The sequence below is a fragment of the Oryx dammah genome, unplaced genomic scaffold (genome assembly GCF_014754425.2).
Source record: "Oryx dammah isolate SB20612 unplaced genomic scaffold, SCBI_Odam_1.1 HiC_scaffold_29, whole genome shotgun sequence".
Taxonomy (NCBI): Eukaryota; Metazoa; Chordata; class Mammalia; order Artiodactyla; family Bovidae; genus Oryx; species Oryx dammah.
In genome coordinates this window covers 11607443-11616509 of record NW_024070213.1, presented here as the reverse complement: position 1 = coordinate 11616509, position 9067 = coordinate 11607443, and the positions used below count along the sequence as shown (strand labels likewise).

At 47.2% G+C, this 9067-nt stretch overlaps 1 protein-coding gene across 2 annotated transcripts in view; it reads right to left on the bottom strand.

The window, feature by feature from the left end:
• The window catches only part of DCP1B (decapping mRNA 1B), a 43012-nt gene that overhangs the window by 15683 nt on the left and 18262 nt on the right, over positions 1–9067 (bottom strand). The gene's annotated exons all lie outside the window — the stretch shown is intronic.

Here is a 9067-nt window from a genome sequence, read left to right as displayed (position 1 = left end):
TACACATGCCCACACAGAACTCACACACGCACACACACGTGTTCACATACACACACACACACTCACATACACATGCCCACACAGAACTCACGGACGCACACACACACATTCACACACGCATACACTCACATACACATGCCCACACAGAACTCTCACACACACACACACACACACACACACACACACGCTCCATCTTCTATAACTGTTGGACACCTGACACACATATTAGGCCTTGAAGCTTCTCTCCCTTCTCCTTTTTCCTGGGAAGGTGTTATTAACTGAAAGATTGGTTTTGGAGGCCTTAAGTGAGGATACAGTGCTGAGAAAATAAAATTCAGTAATGAATCTGCAACACCAAAGTGTCTGCACAGAATATTTACAACTGTTTAAGGACTAGATGCAGTCACGACTTAATGATTTAGTGATGAAAGAACAATGTCGCATAATACAGTTGCTATTGATTCAGTTAACTTTCAAGTAAGTTGTATATATTAGTATGTACGATCTATATCATTTTTATAGCAAAGGCTAAACAGGTCCAAAGGTCCCCCAGGTGGCCCAGCAGTAAAAAGTCCACTTGCCAGTGCGGGAGATATGGGAGACTCAGATTCAGTCCCTGGGTGGGGAAGATCTCCTGGAGGAGGAAACGGCACCCACTCCAGTGTTCTTGCCTGGAGAACCCCATGGACAGAGGAGCCTGGCAGGCTACAGTCCATGGGGTCTCAAAAGAGCTGGACACTAGTTAGCGACTAAACAATGACACAAACAAGTCAAAAATAAGTTTATAAAGATCTAGTTGAGGATCTGGTGATATTAATCACATTAACAACACATTAATTACACACACATTTAAAAAGTCTTCACCGAAAACAGCTGCTAAGTTATGATAGGGCAACGAGAGCCAACAAAATATACTTTTAAAAGAAAATAATTTTCTTAATTTAAACTTCCAAAATATTTAATTATATGGGTATTACTTGATCATTAAAACATTTGTGATATTTTAATCACCGCCCCCACCCCATCCCGACTCACCTACCAGTGGCCCTGTGGGTCTTTCTTTTTCTTGTCAGTAAAGATTCAGATATCAAAAGGTACAGGAAGTGTCATTTTAGTGCTGTTAAGCAGATGTCTTTAAAAGGACTCTATAAATCTGACCCCTATAAATGGGGGTAATTTTTGTGGTCCGTGCACCAGGAATCTATCTGATCTGTGAATGCAGGGGTGGGGTAAGTGGAAAAAAACTCCAGCTTTCTCTTGATCGGACCACTGTGCATTCTTTGAAACACACACACATACTGCTCTCTGATACATGGACAATGGAAAAAAAGAGTCAGAGTTTTGAAGCCGATGCGCTGAGAGCCTTAGTAGCCAAAAGAAAGTCTTTCACCCCAAGACCATTAAGCGAGGCTCTCAGGACTTGACTCTGGGCTCTTCCCGGCTCATGGACACTGATCCCCGGTGCTAGCTGACCCCACAGGTTCCCGCAGGCTGACCCACCGCCCTGTGCCCCCGAGTGAGAGTGGACTGGACCACTGACACTAAGATCACAGTGACTAAGAAACCTGCAGGCGGTGTGTTTTGGAGGCTTCAGTCCTCGTTACAAACCCATGATCTAGCTCCATTCTCTGGTTACAGTGAAAACTTCCTCTCTGTGGAGATAGAATTTTCCAGAACTACCAAAGGAGGAAAGTGGTAGCAGCAGAGGAAAACACATCACCGAGGAAGTGGAAGCCTGGTAGCCGGGGAAGAGCAGCCATTTATGTCTTGTCAGGAGAACGTGAAAGTAGAAATACATCTGTTGCCATTTGGGGGGATGTTACACACTTGTGACACTTGACGTAAGGAACCAGGTTCTCGTAAGGATTGGCCGCCAAGCAAACTATTGCCATAAACGGGAAAGCGGTCTGACTACGTCATTACTACGAGAAACCCGAAATGCAGACGGAGGGGAAGATATCCGTGGGAACATCTTTCAGACGTTGATGGGGGGAAGGGAGAGGGGGCCGGGCCTAAAGGGATGGAGGGACACCGTGGAGGTTTCCTGAGGACCCGACTGGCTGCTTATCTCTAAAGCAGCATGGCTTTAAGATTAGAATAGGGTCATATTGAAACAACTCTTTTCATCCCAGTTAATGTGCCATTTGAATGTACAACTTAAAACAGTCGAGGAGGAAAAACAGATTTACCAAGTCCTCGCTCCCAAGAGAGAGCATGAGATAACACACAGAACTGGGCCTAACTTTCTTCTCCTTAAAATAGTTTCCCAGCCTGGGCCACATTCCACGGGAGCCCCCGCCTCTTGGGCCCGCGTTCCCAGCTGGGCAGGCCTATCGCTGTCCTGTGTCCCAGCGGCTGGTGGTGACCCACGCAAACCAGAGCCTGTCACCGGCCGGGAGGTGCCGAACTGACGGGCTGATAGATCCATCACATCTCGCTTCCCTTCTTCCCGGGCGGCCACAAGGCGAGGCCAGCTTGGGGTGGGCAGTGGGCGCTGCAGGGAGGAAAGAAGACAAGCCGAACAGGACCGAGGGAGAAGGGTGCTCCTGGCACTCTCAGGCTTGGGAGTGGCCGCTGCAGCCTAGCTCAAGCCTGGGACATGGGGTGCTGAGCGGTCAGTGGGAGATACTCTGAGCACTCCGGGGCCCCAGACCCACCATGCTGCGAGCCTTCTTCCCCCACTCCACGCCCGGGTACCAGCCGCTGCCCCGCCGCCATGCCAACACCCAGGCGGACTCCAGGGGTACGCTGGTGCACGAGGCTCAGCTGAGCTGCTCCTATGTCTCTCCTGGAGGTAAGAGACCCCAAGATGGGGGGAGAACTAGAGAGATACTGTTGATATTCACTCTAAATCAGTTAATGACGCCCAGGATGGGCCTCCCCATGTCATGAACACATTTTGCGTGCAGTCTTATCCTGTTGATGAATACAGGCCTTTAAAAGCACAGCTGTGAAATTCTGCCTTAAAACTGCCTTAACCTGGTTTATGTCATGCTTTGGGGATTCTTGGTTGAAAAGAACAATGTTTGAGGCAGCAGGCAAGGTACCACCGCTGGGACCTGTCTGTTAAAATGCCATCTATTTACACCTTCTACTTTCCTTCTAATTCTATAAGAAAGATGAGCAAAGCAGAATTTATGTATTAGATTTCACATCTGAATGTTGAGGGTACAACAGACATGAGAGAGAGCAAGCTGATGGTATTTGATGATGTTGTTTTCTTCTTTTTAAATTTATCCAGCAGAAAAGTCTAAAATTGACATTTGAAGAGGCTGGTTGAAAGGGTCACAGAGGGAAAAGCATGTGTCCCCCTGCATTAGGGGACCTCCGATCCTCACTGTCATGGTGCATGAGGTTATTCTGCAGCCTCCCTGGGGATTACCTCATCTAGTTTATGTCTTAACAACTATTTCTATAAATCTCTTCTTTGAAGACATTCATCATTTGTTCCATATTTGGCCTCAAAAATCTTTCAACTCCAAATCGTGAAGGGGGTTTGCGATCTTTCAGCGATATTCATGCTAACGTGCGCAACTTTAAAATACAAGCCATACTTCCATATGGTTACTGAGTAGGTAAGCTAGAACTGCGACGGTGACGTCTGTGCAAGCAGGATAGGATGTCTGATGTGGTACTGCTCCCGCCCCTCCCACCCTGCTGTCATTCCCTTTCAAAGTGATCTCACTAATTTCTCTCAAAAGGGTAGGACAGTAGGCAGGAAAGAAGGCATTTAAGTCCTCTCTTTGCACTGAGAAAAGCCATGGAAACCAGGGAGTGTAATTACACAAACCTCTTCTGGGCACTTAAGGATAAGCCAAAAATCTTAAAATTCCTTCAAACCTCATTCCCATCAGTAAGTCCTTCTCAAATGAGTGGAATAATAATCCCAGTGGAAGGACCAAGAACATCTAATCATACACTTGGTGTAAACACTTGTTGTTGAGGCTTTGCTCGAATACAGAATTGCTTGATTTCTTGTCCTGATTTTCCCTTGATAGTTTTTGTAGCTCGACCTCAAGGATGGTGACTGATTACTGGCATTTGTTCCTAAGCATGCCTGTGCGTGCGCATGCACACATACATAGCTACTGTCCTTCCGAAAGACCACAGGATAGTTAAACAATCAGAGAGTGAGGGCATGAACCCTCAGAGCTGGAGGTGGGCACAGGTGGCCAGTTCAAGCACCTGACACACTGGGGTGGAGGGTGGTCTCCTGTGGCCACAGTCCTGTTTCCCGGTTCAATGTGTTTGCGTAAGATATGCCCCTAAAGCATAAAAACAATGTTTATGTTTGAATGACTTGGAGACTTGGTTATAAGAGATGGGAAGTCATCTTGTTTAAACTAAGGTTCGTGTGAACTCTCACAAGGACCCAAGGTAGGGTGGAGGGAAGGAGGAGGGGGTGCAGGAAGCGGGGTGTCTGAGGGCAGGGGCTTTGAAGGGGGCTCTATATCCACGGCTGGGCAACGGGCTGCTTTGTGCTGATTGGCCCTTTCACCCCATTCGGACTCTGCACTAAAGACGCATTCCATCTGCATGCTCTCTAATGCCTATAAAGTCACATTCTTTCATTCATCTTCTGCCTCAGCTCCACTGACCAAACCCAGACAGAACCTTTGCTGGCCCCAAGAGTCCACATAGCACTGCTATCTTTGGCCCCTGGTCTGGTTCTTTTCATGTGACATGGTTGTACTGCACCTCACACATCAGGGGTCCCATGACCTCCTAACACTAGAGGTGCCCAGTGGATGAGAAGCAGCTTGTATTCTGTGAGTGACTGAGGCATGCACATTTTGGGAAAAACAGGAGAAAGCCTGGACGAGTGCTGTGAAGTGAAACAATCTTCCTCTTCCTAAACAACCTCTTTACCAAGTTAAGGCCATAGACAATGACAAAGAGTCAGCCTCTCGACTAAGCCGGTACAATAATTTGGATCACATTATATGGCTCTCCCAACTGTAAATGAGAATTCACTGTCTTCAGAGGACAAGACGGGTTAATCTTCCAAAGGTTTCACGTCTAACAAATGCATGTTATGTCATTAGACCTTCCAAACCTCCACAGAGGTCTTTATGCTCCCCAAACAGGGAATCTGAGGTCTGTCTCTGCCCTCAGGTTCATGAACGGTCACATGGAATCTTCCCAATTATATACTAACTTCCTAATTTTATTTATTTGAGGAGAAAGTTGCTTTAGTCTGGGAGATTGAACAGAGTAAATAAACACAAAAATAAGAAGCAGAAACAGTCACGGGTGATAACAAATATAAATAGGAACAATGTATTCTGTTTTGTTGGCCATTTAAATTTATAGTTTAATTCTGCCCATAAACCGGCTAGTTAACCCCAAATCTCCAAGAAGATAGGCGTGGGCCCTCTGACGTGTCTTCCCTCCCAACGCCTTGCCCTTCAAGACTCCTCTAGACCCCTGCTTCTTTGCTCCTATGGTTTTCGTAGATCCTTGGACTAAACGAAGAAAAGCCCATGTCGTGTTTACTGCCCCCCCACCGCATCACGAGCAGTGTGGTGTATCCAACAGATGTTTGCCGAGTTAAAATGAAATCCAAGACGTTAGATCCTGAACCATCTTCACGACAGGTGCCTCCACCCTGGCTTACATGTTGTAGTCTGGACGAGGCAGGTCCTCCCCATGGCCGACCACACCTTCCCCGGAACTCACAGCATGGGGCTCTCTTCCACCAACCCTCTCATGCTCCTGCCCTCACTCCGAGTTTAATTTGCAGCAAACACCTGATCATCTTTGATCGTCTTCGGCATAACTTATGCTGATGGGCTTTTGCCATCAGCTCCCTGCGGCTGTAAATTCTCACAGCCTAGCACTGCGTGGGCACCAATGTTCTCATTTTCTGTGTATTTATTATTACAACAAGGCTTCCGTACACCAGTTCCCTGATGGACTGTCAGGCACCGGCAACTCAGAGCCCAAATAATGCAATTAATCTGCAGGTTTACAAGTGCTTCTCTTGGTGTATAAGCATTAGTGCTTTGGTGTGGCAGAAAACACAGCATATTCCGGTCGAGTCTAATGGAAGTATTCTGAAGCTTACATAGATAAGCACCTACATTATCTTAAAACTGTCAATTCTTCCCAAAATACACTGAAACTGTGTTATCCAGAGTGAATCTTGATATAGCAAAATAAGTCTTGTCTCATAGAATTATAGTTTGTGGGAAATATATGTTTAAGGCAAACATAAAACAGAGGATTTTTTACAGGTCAGAAACTTGTTTTGATGAAAAACAGACTTTCTCATGCTGATATCAGATTACTGAATTAAGTGTTTACTAGCGACAGGAATCGGAGAAGGTGATGGCACCCCACTCCAGTACTCTTGCCTGGAAACTCCCATGGACGGAGGAGCCTGGTAGGCTGCAGTCCATGGGGTCGCTAAGAGTTGGACATGACTGAGCGACTTCACTTTCACTTTTCACTTTCATGCATTGGAGAAGGAAATGGCAACCCACTCCAGTGTTCTTGCCTGGAGAATCCCAGGGATGGGGGAGCCTGGTGGGCTGCCGTCTATGGGGTCGCACAGAGTCGGACACGACTGAAGCGACTTAGCAGCAGCAGCAGCAGCGATAGGAATAGCTTTGTTGAAATACACTAACCATAAAAATATATAATCAATGAAAAATTTCTAAGATTTCACAGAACAGTGGTTTAGTAATGGGGCCTCATGCTAGTTTGTGACTGAGGGAAAATAAGCTGGAGTTTCTGTACGTCTTTCGTTTTGACCTTAATCTATAATTATGGAAATAGCAGACCCCACTTAACCCAGAGCCCTTTCAGTTATAAGCAGTCAAATTATGGTTCGGTTCCTTTGTTAAATTAGAGTCCTATGGTTGACATAGAGGATAATTCTAACACCAGTTCTTGCCTAAAGTTTCCTTCCTCCAAAACCCACAAGAACATGAAAAAATTGTAATTTTTTCCTTCTGTGGGTTAAAAATAACATCCCAATAGCTTCAAATTGATTATCTGAGACTACTTTCTAAGTGATTTTTGGACAAGAATAGACACAAACACTCGATGCAGCCGTCCTGAGCGACTGCCACGTGCAAAGCACTATGTGAGGGAAATTAAAAGACGTTTCGCTCGTTAAGCATTTCAGAAAACGTTTTGGAATCCAGTTTCTCTCTGCCGAGATTCAGACTTCTAGCATGTTAGTCTGGGCTTTCAAAAACAAATGATAAAATACAGTCATTGTCGAGCCACAAGAGCAGCGCGTAAATCCAAACAGCACTGCTACACAGATGTTTCTCGGTAAAGTCGAGGATTTTAAGTCTCTGTGGTTCAGATAAAATAAAAGTGACCTCTCTTTTTAAACATATGTATGTATTTTTTGGCCATACTGGGTTCTTAGTTGTGGCATGCAGGCTCTTGCAGTTGCGGCACGTGGGGTCCAGCTCCCTGACCAGGGGCCCTGCATTGGGAGCGGGGTCTTCGGCCACCAGGGAAGTCTCCACATAGTGACCCCTCTCTGGCTCCCCTCACATCGTGTTTGCGCCACTTACACAGGGCTGCCACATGGTCTTCCTCGTCTGCGCATGCCAGACTGTTAAGTTCTGAGAAGAGAGCTTTTCCCTGCACTCCGGGTGAGGTACTGTCTGCAGTGAGTCCCCTGGTCCCAGAGCATGAGGAGTGAAGGCCGTGTGGACTGGCTGGCCAGGCGGGAGGGGCGCTGAGGACCTGCACAGAGCATGTAACCCAGGGAGCTGTCGGGTATCCCAAGGCAAGAGTGGAAACACGAGAACCCACAGTGAGGCTCTGCTGTTGTGAGGCTTTTCAGAGCGGGCCAGCTCTTGAGATAAACAGTCTCCTTCAGAACTTAGACCTGTTTATGTGCTGAACTCCGGCAAGAGAACAAAAAAGCAACTCTTGGGTTTAAGGTTGGAGTGACAAGCGTCATCACTCAGTTCCCCATAGACGTGTGCCCCTTAATCATGTATGAAAACACATTAGCTCCGGAGCCATGGGTTGTAGAAAAGAGGTCAGTTTTTCAGTTAGAATGGCAGAGGAGGCTACAATGAGTAAGATTTGTTGACCACAGTGTAAATTTAAAATTGCTTCTTTTTAAGAAGCACAGGCTGGGGGTAGGGGTAGGGGGGCGGGTAGAGTGTCCTTGAAGGCTGCCCTGGCCACTGCACTCATGCATAGCAATGAGCCCACTGATGTCACAGGGCACCCCTTCTGACCGCCATGAAAGGTCAAACTCCCTGTACCCACCCCTCCCTGCCAACGTGGTCTGAACGAGTTTAAGGATCTTCCTCTCCCTGCCCAGATCCTGAACAGACAATATTCTGCTGTCATTCCTGCAAACACTAAGATTCTGTCTAGTAAGAGCGTCAGGTATCTGAGTCTTCGTTGCTGGGTGGGCCTCTCCCTAGTCGCAGTAAGCAGGCACTACTCTCTAGCTGAGGTGTGTGGGCTTCTCACTGCGGTGGCTCCAGGGTGCACGGGCTTCAGCGCTTGCAGCACTTGGGCTCAGGCGTTGTGGCTCGCGGGCTCTACAGCACAGGCTCAGCAGTGGTGGTGCTGTGCGGGCTTAGCTGCTCTGTGGCCTGTGGGATCTCCCTGGACCAGGGATTGAACCTGTGTCCCCTGCATTGGCGGGTGGATTCTTGTCCACCGTGCCACCGGGTAGGTCCCATACAATTACTCTGAAGGGATTTCTGGACTCTAGACAACTTCAGCGGTTCAATACTCAATCCCTGAAGTTTGTATGGGAGATGGTGTGTGCATGTGCAGACAGGTGCTTTTGGAGGTGGGTCGGCACAGAGCACAGCCCCCCAGAACAAGGCCTGGCCCGTAGCAGGAAAATAGCTGATATTTGAGGGTGTGGGGGAGGCAGGCAGGCAGGAAGCCCATCAGATTCTCAAAGGGTTCTGTGACCCCCAAAAGGTTAGGAAGTACCATCCGAGGCTACGGACATACCAGTAAGGATCTCAGAATGGAAAAATAAACTCGCCATTATCTATGGGCAGATAATGTGGCTTTCATTTCCCTAGTAATAAATTTACACAGGGCTCACTTTTAACCTTTCAAA